Source organism: Vanellus vanellus (assembly GCF_965231255.1).
Source record: "Vanellus vanellus genome assembly, chromosome: 4".
Lineage (NCBI taxonomy): Eukaryota > Metazoa > Chordata > Aves > Charadriiformes > Charadriidae > Vanellus > Vanellus vanellus.
This window is the reverse complement of record NC_138909.1, coordinates 49,433,138-49,445,579: the sequence shown is the minus strand read 5'-3', so window position 1 is coordinate 49,445,579 and position 12,442 is coordinate 49,433,138.

The following is a 12,442-nucleotide window of genomic DNA, read 5'->3' as shown; positions in this document are numbered from 1 at the left end:
CCAGCGTGTGTGTGGCACATTTGGTGCAGGGAGTCCCTCCTGTCCTGCCATGGCCTTGGCATGCTGTGGCTCTGTGCTGTCACCAACAGAGCCTGCTTACACTCGTGCTTAGCTGCCCAGCCATGAGCATCTTCGATGAAAATTAAATGACATAATTTCTAATGCCTGGTCCTTGCTCTTCCAAACTTATCACCATTATCATTATGTATGTTTTTTGAAGAGATAATGGTTTATAGGTGAGCATGCCATGTGTGGGGGGTTGACCCTGGCTGGATGCCAGCTGCCCACCAAAACCGCTCTATCACTCCCCTTCCTCAGCAGGACAGGGGAGAGAAAATACAACAAAAGGCTTGTGGGTTGAGACAAGGACAGGGAGATCACTCAGCAATTACCATCATGGGCAAAACAGAGTCAACTTGGGGGGAAAAAAAATAATTTAAGTTATTACCAATCAAATTGGAGTAGGATAGTGAGAAATAAACCCAAATCTTAAAAACACCTTCTTCCCACCCCTCCCTTCTTCCCAGGTTCAACTTCAGTCCTGATTTCTCTGCCTCCTCCTCCCTGAGTAGCATAGGGGAAAGGGGAATGGGGGTTGTGGTCGGTTCATCACACATTGTCTCTGCTGCTTCTTCCTCCTGAGGGGAAGGACTCCTCACACTCTTCCCCCGCTCCAGCGTGGGGTCCCTCCCTGGTGAGACAGTCCTCCATAAACTTCTCCAATGTAGTCCTTCCCACATGCTGCAGGTCTTCACAAACTGCTCCAGCCTGGGTCCCTTCCATGCGGTGTAGTCCTTCAGGAAAAGACTGCTCCAGCATGGGTCCCTCGTGCGGTCACAAGTCCTGCCAGCAAACCTGATCTAGTGTGGGCTCCTCTCTCCATGGGGCCACAAGTCCTGCCAGGAGCCTGCTCCAGCATGGGCTTCCTATGGGGTTACAGGCTCCTGCTCTGGTGTGGGGTCCTCCGTGGGCTGCAGGTGGACATCTGCTTCACCATGGACCTCCATGGGCTGCAGGGGGACAGCCTGCCTCACCGTGGTCTCCACCACAGGTTGCAGGGGAATCTGCTCTGGCGCCTGGAGCACCTCCGCCTCCTTCTTCGCTGACCTCGGTATCTGCAGAGTTGTTGCTCTCATATTCTTACTCCACCCTCTCACTGCAATTGCTGTTGCACAGGGTTTTTTGTCTGCCTCTTAAACATGTTATCACCAAGGTGCTACCACTGTTGCTGACGGGCTCGGCCTTGGCCAGTGGTGGGTCCATCTTGGAGCCAGCTGGCATTGGCTCTATCAGACATGGGGGAAGCTTCTAGCAGCTTCTCACAGAAGCCACCCCTGTAGCCCCTCTGCTACCAGAACCTTGCCATGCAAACCCCATGGTAAGCCTTCAAATAAGGAAAGGCACTGCAGGTACCCACGATTTCCCTGGATAGGGGCAGTTCAGCTGTGCCCACACCGGTGGGCCGCTCCCGACAGCCTTTGGGCTTGAGTTTGTTGAATTTGATTTTAACACCTTGGCTGGTTTGCACTGTGGCATTTGCTTTGGACTTTCATTTTTCAAGGTGCTCTTCAAAAGACACTTAAGAAGCCTTTAGAAACGTGGCCGCCACCTCTATCCCACCCCGCACCCGTGCAGCACTGAAGAGGAGCAGGGACGTATTTTTAGCAGATGGCATTGAAAAAAATAAAATATCAAAAGCAGTTGGAAGGAGGTGTCCTTTTAAAGCCCAAGGCAGGATGGTTGTGGCTATTCAGGGTGCGTTGTGGCAGCGGGTGCTGTTACCCGATGCTAACCGCAGTCCAGCCCCTGCACGCAGCCCCTATGGTCGCCTCGTGGAGCGTGCGCAGGGGGTAATGCACAACTGATTTACCATTAGCGCTGAATTATGGCTTAACTTGGCCCTGGAGAAATCAAACGTTTCAAGAAAGAGCAACAGCAGCACTAAAATTAATGAGCAAGAGATGTAATGGAGCACTAGTCCCATTCCAAAAAAATAAGCAATATAAATATAATAAGAGAGTGCTTCAGATTCAATTTAATTAACCTGCGGTTAATAGGTTAAATAATTAAGCTGAATTAATTAAACTAAGTAGAAAGAAATTAAGTGTTTAGTTAAACTGAATCACCCTGTTCCACGTTATAAAGCAAGTATTACTGTCTGTCAGGTTTTTATTATTGTCACTGTAGGATGGGATTTATGATCTGACCTAATTATTATTCTGAGAAATGTGACATAAAAAGAGATGAAAATAATTAAGCAGGCAGCATAGACCAAGCCAAATGATTATAGTCAGTGATAGGGAGAAAATGAGCCCATTATAACCAGTGAGAAAAATTAGCTGTAAGGAATATTAGTAAGCTGTAACAAGTATTAATACCTTTTAAATATAAATCCAGATCCATGTTGTAACCAGGGAAAACCTTCCTGTTACTTATCCGGATAAAGTTAGTTAAGTCTGGACGAACTTTTAATTCAGGTGTTTTTAAGCAAAAACCGTGTAGTGATGCTGGCTTGGGTCCAGCTGCACTGGGAAAGGAGGAGGAAAAGGAAAGAAGTCTTCATTTTTAAAGTGATGTTTCAAATTTATCAAGCCTTGTGAATCCTCCAAAACGTCTTTGCAATTTTATTTTACTCAGTACATTAGCAAAAAGTTTACTCATTTCAGCTTGCAGATGAACTTAAAGACCTATAAACTGCCATTTTTTGTACTAGAACTCTAAAGTTTATTAATTTCAACTTTAATGAGAGTTTTATCATCCCTATATCTCATCAGGATCTGAACTGTTAAAAAGCTGCTATATAATTACAGAAATTGACAGCTCAGCTATTTAGATATCTTGAATATCGTGTGGGATTTATCTCCTGACAGGGCACTATAAATTACCATTAAATTCCCTAATGAAATTTTTTTCTGTAGCAGAATCTTTGTAACATCATCTCTGTAGGAAAACTGATACCAGATATTTATTGTTTTCAGTTCAGTAGACTTTCCTGTTTGTATTTTTACAGCTACTGACACAATCATATTTTAAAACCCCTTCATTACACTTACAGCCTTGTGAAAATTATGTCAGATCATTGAGGTAAATGTAGTGAGCCAAACAGAGAAGGATCAGTGACTTGGCTTTCACTATAAGAAATCATATAAAGTTTTTTTAATGAAAGAAGAGAAGACTTTTTACAAGAATGTCTTACTGTAAGATAAGTTTTCTAACATAAATCATCAATAAAATTGGAAAGTTAAATGCTGCTGCTGATTTATGTTGTTTCATGAAGTCAACAGCAGAAAGATGAAATTCAGTGGAAGAAAAAAAGTGACTGTTAAGCCAACCATCTCATATCTGAAAACCTCCTTGCGGTTTAATATCCAAGTCAACTTGGGGTGTTGAATTAGGAATAATCACGTTCATCTCATGCTGTAGTTAAAAATATGTGCACATAAATTGGATCATGCAAAAAAAAAAATCACAGAAGGCGAAGAGCCTGCTAACAGGAACAGTCCTTTTATTGTTCACCAAATTCCCTTGGGGTGGTCTTCCAATGCAGGGTTAATTAAAAAAAATACTAACATCCAGTATCCTTTCTACTTATGAATGTCTCACAGGTTTGTGTAATCTCTTACTGAAGCTATTACTGGAATGCCTGGTAGATCAAAATCATTAATTAAACATTAATTCCCTTAAAACATTTTCAAAGCCTTAATTTCAGGAACTTGTAAGTTATTTGCCTGCCATGGTGCACTGTCTTCTTGTAATCAGTATTTAATAACCTGTACAGTGTAGTCCCAACACAATGTATCTGGCAATGACAAATTACATTGAAAAACTCCACTGTAAATCTAGACAGTGCACTGTGATGCTTTTCTTACTATCTTAATTCCTTGCTGAAAAAAAAGACAGTTTTGCCTTCCTTTAATCCTTACATGAGTTGTTTTTTGAAGGGGAGACTATCATCCTCTTCTTTACTTTTATGTATCACTTAGTGAGGGCTGGACCGGATCAGTGAGGAGTCAATTCCAACAGCTCGTAACTAATGTACAAAAATCTTGTATAATTGAAGAGCCAACAGCTATTTATCCTTTCTCTCTACTCAGATGGTCGGGTGGCTTCAGGATATGATCCACTATATGACCATCATCGTGGTTTGTCATTTATGAAGAAGTTTCTTCCATCCCTGTTTGAGAGCTGAAGCAACCCGTGTGGACTCTGCCCAGGGTTTTGAAGTCTGCACTGCATGTTTTTACTGAGGCTCTACATTTTTCCTGTGCATTTGCTGATATGACAAGCCCTAGCTATCTACAGCCCTTTCAAACATGCTATCACACAAGCCCCCTCCCTGGGCTCTCCTGGGCAGGAGGCTCCCCAACAGCCCACAGCTGCTACTGCTCCCTCACCTGATCTTTGGAAGCTTATCAAGGGATTGCTGTGGGGGCAGGAGAGATTATTGCACAGATGTCCTTGTGTCCCATGGATCTACCAAGGTTTGGGAGGGATAGCTGGGCTGGAAGGATTCATCCCTGGACTACCCCCCCTTCTCTGCTCCCCTGCAATGACCTGGAGAAATCTCCACCAGGGAACTGGTGGCATGAGCCTCTCCAGTGGCCCATAGTTAACAGTGTTTCTCTACCCACGGTAGTGAAGTCAAATGGCGCTGGCTTTCCCCAGAAACAGCTCAAGGTCCCCAAGGATGGACGTTTTGTATTTGGGTTGGTCCTCATGCCTTCAACATGGTGACTCACAGTAGCTAGAGGAAAACAGGCATGGCTGTGGCCAGCTGAGCCTCTGACTGCCTCTTTGGATGCAGGGACTCATCCTAGGAGCCCAGGGCAGGATCTTCAACAAAATCACTGCCCCAATCCAGGATATTGGCAGTGTTGCTTGTAGACATCTGGATGCCACAGATACGTCCAGCTCTGTGTGGTAAGTTTGGAACAAGGCACCGATCATTCTGCCAGGGATGGAGCCCATTCCTATTGGAGGGCAATGGATAGATTAAAGGAAGTGAATAGCATCTACAGATCCTTTAGAGTTTTTAATATCTCATCAACAGTGACCTCTCTATCTGGGTTTTAAATGAAGAAAAGGTTACACTGGAAACGAATTGGGGAATAGTAATTGGGAATATAGAGAATTGTCTCTGTAGTTATTACTTAACTGCTTGGGAAATACTTTTAATGAGGAAGGAGTAACATTGGTAGGTATCTACAGAGAATACATTTGAATTTTACTTTAGCGGAATATTCGAAACTCAAGGCAGCATTTGGGCATTTGCGCTCACTGGGGAAGCAGAGCAGTACAGTCAGTGCAAAAGATACTTCACAAATTATTTTGGTTTGAATATTGCATTATAAAACTGATTAATCCTTCTTTATTTAGCCATATCTCTCAGGTATTGGAAGTGAAAGGGTGTCAGCTTTACGTGGGGCTGGAGAGATGACTTTTTATTAAAATGTTTTGGTTTTCAACTTGAATAGAAACAAGTGTTTCAGAGGAACTAGATCCCTCTTACTGTTGTGCTCCTCTGCGATAGCCATTGCTGTAATTCATACTCCCCGAGGCTCTGCCTGCGGTGAAGCCCCTGCAGCAGTATTTTCTGTGTGCATCCCTGGTGACTACAGATCCGGGACGCCATGAAGGGCCTTCTCTCTCCTCCACCCCCTCGCAGCACCCCTTTCCTCCAGGATGGAAAAATTGCCAAAGACCGTTAAAAAATTGACATTTAATCCTCAGGTTTGTTGTATGGGGACGTGTGTTTTTCAGCACAGATCTCCCCCATCCTGGTTATCCTGGGAGCGCAGGAAGCTGCATGGTCCCCAGCCCAGATCCTTCACCCTGTCTGCAGGGACACCAGCTCATGGGACAGGCTGGGTTGATGTCTTGGTACCTCCGATACCCACAGGTGCCCGTCGGGCTTCATTTCCAGTTCCTTGGATGCTCTGCCTGATTGACACTGTTGCCTTGTCAGCATCTAGGCTGGCCAAGGGCTGTCCCCTTTTTATCGCTTTAAAGCAAGTCAGCAAGAAACTTTTAGCATATTGTAGAAGAATCGTTAGAAAAGTCTCTGCTCGCAGGGTTGTACAGCTGGAGGTGCCAGCAATGTTTTGCCATGTCTTAGTCAAAATCACATCAAAACATTATTCACAGCTTTGGTATTATTTAATCTATCCTGCTTGGGAAATTTCTTCCCTTTACTGTTTTTCAGCTGAACTTGCTCTGGGTCCTGCAAAAAAGGCAGAAAATATACGATGTTCCTTTTCTGGAAGTCAGATGTTCATGATTTTAAGCTCCCAGGCAGGCAGCATTTCACATGGGGGATCATATGCCATCTCTATATGCGCTTTGTGTTTTAACACAGCTTTTATACTCAGCCTCATAAAAGTGGTGCAGTCACTAAGTGCTTAATGTGAGCTCTTGTAGCTTATTTCATTCCTCCAGATTGGGAACATTTTGGTTTTAAAGGAACAAATAAACTTCATTCGGTCAATGACCACTTAGAAAACTTGAACATTTCTGGATTAAGTAATACTCGAAGTTCCAAATTGAATATTCAGTTTACGAGAGGGAAAAGAAAGCTGACCTGTTTCTAGTCTTCATTTGACTAATTTAAGAGAAATACATATGATACAACAGTGTGAGAGAGAGTCCACGCTATGCAGTTACTCTGAGGTAGATGGCTGCCTTTCCCAAGAAGAATTCAGTGGAGAAATTCATGCCCTGAGGCCTGTATTTACTACTTGAGGAGTAAGTTAGGTATTTTAGGGATGTCATTATTTACAGGATCAATATTGCTATTTAGCCAGACGGCTGGCCAAGCCCAGACAAATATTGTCTGCTATAATACATTTATCCGTCTATCGATCTATCTCTGCACCCATTTTGCTGATCAAACAGACAGCTCTAGCAGGACTAGGAGCAACTTATTCCTGGTTTTACTGCATCAGTAATAGGATTTGTCTCACATAACTTCCCACTCAAAAGCTACGTGAGCGGTTAGCTTGAGCAAACGTGGAGCCCTATGGAAAGAGCCAAATGGATTCAATCCATCTATTTTAGGCAGGATCCATTACCTCCTGGGAGTGCCTACCCCAGATAAATGCAGTCCACATCTACTCCTGCCTCCCAGTCTCTCAACATCAGAGAACCACGATAGCACTTTCACAAAGTATTGCATTCCTTAAAGCAGAACATGCAAATTTAGTAGAGAGAGGTCAAAGTGAAAAGGATGGATACATTTTTTTTCCCAAATTCAGAATATTCAATGGAAGATGCAGAGAGATTTTTTTCAGATCTGCTCTAGAAAATGCACAGAGTACTTCATGTCAGTCCAAGCTGTTGGTTACTTGCTAGGACAATGCGATCTAGTAAAAGGCTTATACTGATCAGAGGGCAATGATCTCCACGTGAAGCAGGAACAACTCCAGTGAGACAGGTGAAGTTAATGAACAAGAAATCAGTGTTAGCTGCAGATGGATCCAAAGATGGAGGAAGATATTTTGAAATTTTGAGTTAGACGTGATTTAAAAAATCTAGGCGATTTATAGAAAAAACCCTGACACGACACATTTACCGGAGTTGTTCTACAGCGAGGTGTGCTCATGCAGAGGATATGGATTTTCATGAGCGGAAAGGTCCCACGAAACTTGGGTGGGAACGGCAAGTGCTTTCTGGGAACCAGCCAGGGCACGGCAGAAATGCGATAGCTGATTTGTGCAGACTAAGATGGAGAGCAATACACTCAAATTTACATTGTTTACCTCCCAGTAAGCAGCCAGTCACTCCCTGCATCCAGCACTTGCTACCGTATCAGTTCTGCCATCGCCTTCATCACCCGTGCAGGTCTGATTTAAAGCACTCAGATGCCAGCAGCCAAGGTGCTAAAGAGCATTGCTGGGTTGTGACCAAACCTGACCAGCCACGGGGTTGTTTTTCTTGCGACACAGTTCCAAGACGACAAAAGAGATGAGGGCTCTCAATTTTCACCTGGCAATAGTAGTTGTCACCCCTGTTGATAAACAGATGGTTTGAAATCATCCTGGTTTTCTAGAAATGGGCAAGGACTCTCCAGACAAATATATGCAATGCTTGAGGAGGTCGCTTCACACAGTGGAGGCAAAAGACGCAATGCACCTTGGGTGTCTTGAAGATGGTCACCTAGGGCATCTCTGATGCAGCTCCATCCCTCCATGTCCTGAGGACGAGTTGGTGCAAGTGTCATGGCTTGGGCTGTACAAGGAAGAGGAGAAGCCTGCCTGGGTCTCTCATGGTGCATCTCCAGGCTGATACAGGGCAGGAGATGGGATGTATCTATAGCTATGAGTATTAGTGTTTTCCTCTAGGGATTACTAGATTGACTTAGGAAGAGCTGAGCTATATATTGAGGATACGAGGGAAAAAAAAAAAGCGTTTTTTATATATCCCACCCAGGACAAATTATGAGCTAAGTTTCTTTTCCCTCTGGACATGAAGGGCATTTGGCACCAGGCTTCTGTAAGCTGTTATTTGGTATTATCTCAAAAGAAAGTGTCACTGAGCCTAGCAAAAATGCTCATTTAGCAAAGCGTGTAAGCATGAGTAGATCTATTGGCCTCAGTTGGTTTTAGTCTGCATCTACAGTCAGCCAGACAAAAAAAGCACTGCTTTAAAGTGCAGAAGAGGAATTTGACTAAAGCTGCTGTAATAAATAATCTCATGAGAGGCAAGTCGTGCAAATCAGGTGAATGTAGACAAACAGGGCGGGAACCATCTGGCCAAGCTTCGAGTGGGTGAGGCAGTTCAGACACCTTTGGGCCACTCTGGGTTCACGTTACAGTCCATCAGTGGAGAGCTGTGGCCCACCTCCTCCCCCATGATCCATCTCCTAACCTGTGGTCCACCTCCTCCTCCTCTGCCATCCACAGTAGTGTGGAGGAAGCAGAGCCAGCATGGCACGAAGGCCAGTGTGGGTAAGAAGGGGACACTGGGCTGACCTCAAAGGCAACAGGCAAGTGCACAGGAGATGGATGTGGGGACCTAGAGACAAGGGGAATATAAGGGCATTGCTCCAGCTTGTGGGGATAAAGGTGTTGGATGGATATCCAGTGAGCAGAAGACTTGGTCCATGCTGCTAGGACCCTTGGTGGCTTTGCCCTCCTGCACTCTCAGATGATGCATTCAAGGTCTCCATGGCTACATGTGCCTTTTCACATGTTATAATTTACTTGTCATCTTTGATTCATTGAGACTTCTAAGATGATGACTATCTGAGATCCGATTACAACCCTAGCTCTCCTTTTTCCCTAATTTGTTTGGTCATAAGGATGATGTAAATGACTGAGAAATTGGCCATTTTAAAACTTATCTTCTGAATGCGTTTCCTCCTTGTGTGTATCACTGCAGGAGGTATGATTTTCTTATTACTGCACAAGTATATCCAATCAAATTCATACTTTGTCACCTGGAGATGTATGACAGTGTTTCGCTGTGGCCTTCTTCAGGACTTGGGCTCATCTAATTCTAAACCTGTGAATAATCCCAGTGGTTTTCAATATTGCAAATATTTCTGTTTGACGGTAAATGTCCCTGGGTGTTTCAGTGGAGTGTGAGAGCAGACAGCTAATAATCCTCTGCAGTACCCACTGAAGTGGTGTAACCAAGCGGAAATGCCACTGAGCCGAAAAATGCCCCTTGCTCAGGGAAAGCACTCTGCACCTGCGTGCTTCCTATGCCCCGTGGTGGGACATCTTCCAGAGAGGTGGGAGAGCCGTGGGTGGGAGAGCCTCCAGTGGGTTTCCTCTGTTACCCACTGGAGGTCTGATCCAAAGCTCGTTCAAGGTAAAAGTAACGTTCATTTTTGTGGGCTTTTAAATCTTTTTCCTGTTAAATGGACTCCGCTTTTAGAAAAGGATACTCATGAATTTAGCTGGAGAATTTAAGTGGTGGGACACAAAGTTCCTGCACTTTTCCATTTAATCTCAATTTTAGGGGTGAAGTTAAACCAGGTTTTTCCTTGGTTTAATCCTTGCCTTGGATGCAGAGCAGGAGCAGCCAGATGAGTTAAGCCTGAAAGACCATCCTGGTGTGTATACTAGGCTGGATGCTGATAGTGTGTGAGAAGCAATGTGGAAAGCTTATAGCAGGTCTATACGGCGTCCTGGTTCGAGGTAGTGTGGCACTGTGCAGGTGCGGGCTGTGCACATCTGGTTTGCACGAAAATTCATCAGCACCCGGCTGGAGAGGAGATGTCTGCAAACTATCCCAGTGGATTCGTGGGAGTCTCCCTGCTCTGTGTGGAAGCAGCAAGGGGAAAGCAGCACTGTCTCCCATAACATCCTCATTAGGAAGCTGAGGAAGTATGGGCTAGATGAGGTGACAGCGAGGTGGATTGAGAGCTGGCTGTGGGACAGAACTCAGAGGGTTGTCATCAGCGGCACAGAGTCTAGTTGGAGGCCTGTAACCAGTGGTGTCCCCCAGGGGTCAATACTCAGTCCAATTTTGTTCAATATATTCATTAATGACCTGGATGAGGGGACAGAGTGTATCCTCAGCAAGTTCGTTGATGATACCAAACTGGGTGGGGTGGCTGACACCCCAGAGGGCCGTGCTGCCATCCAGCGTGACCTGGACAGACTGGAGAGCTGGGCAGAGAAGAACCTAATGAGGTTCAACAAAAGCAAGTGCAAGGTCCTGTACCTGGGGAGAAAGAATGCAAAGCACCAGTATAGGTTAGGGGTGGACCTACTGGGAAGTAGTTCTGAGGAGAAGGATCTGGGGGTCCTAGTAGACAAGAAATTATCCATGGCCCAGCAATGTGCCCTTGTTGCCAAAAAGGCCAATGGGATCCTGGGCTGCATAGGGAAGAGCGTGGCCAGTAGGCCGAAGGAGGTCATTCTCCCTCTCTCTGCACTGGTGAGGCCACGACTGGAATACTGTGTCCAGTTTTGGGCTCCCCAGTTCAAGAGGGACAGGGAACTGCTGGAGCGAGTCCAACGAAGGGCAACTAAGATGATTAAGGGCTTGGAGCACCTCCCTTATGAGGAAAGGCTGAGAGAGCTGGGACTCTTTAGCCTGGAGAAGAGAAGGCTGAGGGGAGACCTTATTAGGTGGTGGGTTGAAGGAGGGTGGAGACAGGCTCTTTTCAATGGTTCCCAGTGACAGGACGAGGGGCAATGGGCACAAGTTAGAACACAGGAAGTTCCGTTCAAATACACGGAAAAACTTCTTTACGGTGTGGGTGACAGAGCACTGGCACAGGCTGCCCAGGGAGGTTGTGGAGTCAGGATGCAGTCCTGAGTAATGTGCTCTGGGCAATCCTGCTTTAGCAGGGGAGTTGGGCTAGATGATCTCTAGAGGTCCCTTCCAACTCTGAAAAATCCGTGATTCCGTGAATTAACACTCCTCAGCCCCAGGCCGTCAAAAATGATCTCAATAAAAAGCAGCCGGCTGGTGCTGGAAGCAACATGTGCAGTGGTGCTGGGCAGGGATGTGAGGCTCCAGTCGGCATTTGTTGAGAACACAGATGTGATGCTGTGGAAATGACGGAAAGTTGAAGCTGTGCAAGGCTGGTGTATATTGTACAAATTCAGCACAGCCAGAACATCCCCACCAAACACGTCCACTGCTTTTTGTAAGGTGCAGTTTGTTCTGATGATCCCTTTTGTCTTCCTTTTTTTTCTTTTAACTTTTTAAATTGCTTTCTAGTCTTTACTACTGAAATTAGTAGCAATTTCACAGGAATTCAGTTTTGGTTTTGTTTGTACTAAATGTTGTCATTGGAGTGAAAAAGGAATCTGCAGGAGCAATTACTGGTCATGACAGTGAATAAATGAATTAATTATCTTCAGCTTTGCTATTATTTTCATGTGCATAATGATAACACAGGCTGGTGCACTGACTACAGTGTCTTTAGAGGAGGAAGAAAAATTCTCTGAAGACCTCTGGAAGATAATTAGTTTGAATATCCCTCCAAAAAAGGTGTATTTTTCTTTTGTGGTAACCTTAGTGCTAAGTCCTTGAGGATTAACAGGTTCCCACGGATGACGCCAGAGGAGACAGAAATCAGAATATCCTGAGAAGAATATTGTTCTCCTGACCTTCACACAGTCACTCCTTCACCTTGCAATTATCTGCCTCTCTGCCACAAGATGCTAAAACAGGGCATAGATACAGCCAAACTCTGTAGCAGTTTGGCACTATAATTAGCTCCTCTTGACAGAAAGTGCCCGAGTTTGGCCTAATTATGTTCGGTCGATGTTTTTGCTATTTCTTAACTATTTCAGTAGGAGGAGGTGGGTGTTCATGAGTTCCAGGACCAGCAAGCATCAACAACCACAGCAACAACACGAATGCCGTATGTTAACTCTAGAGAAAGGTATTGAAAAGTTACTTCCAACACCAAAATTATCAGAATAAAGGAAAAAATAATATCCTTGCAGTCGCTTTTCTTTCCTGCCTTCAGCAAAGTTTT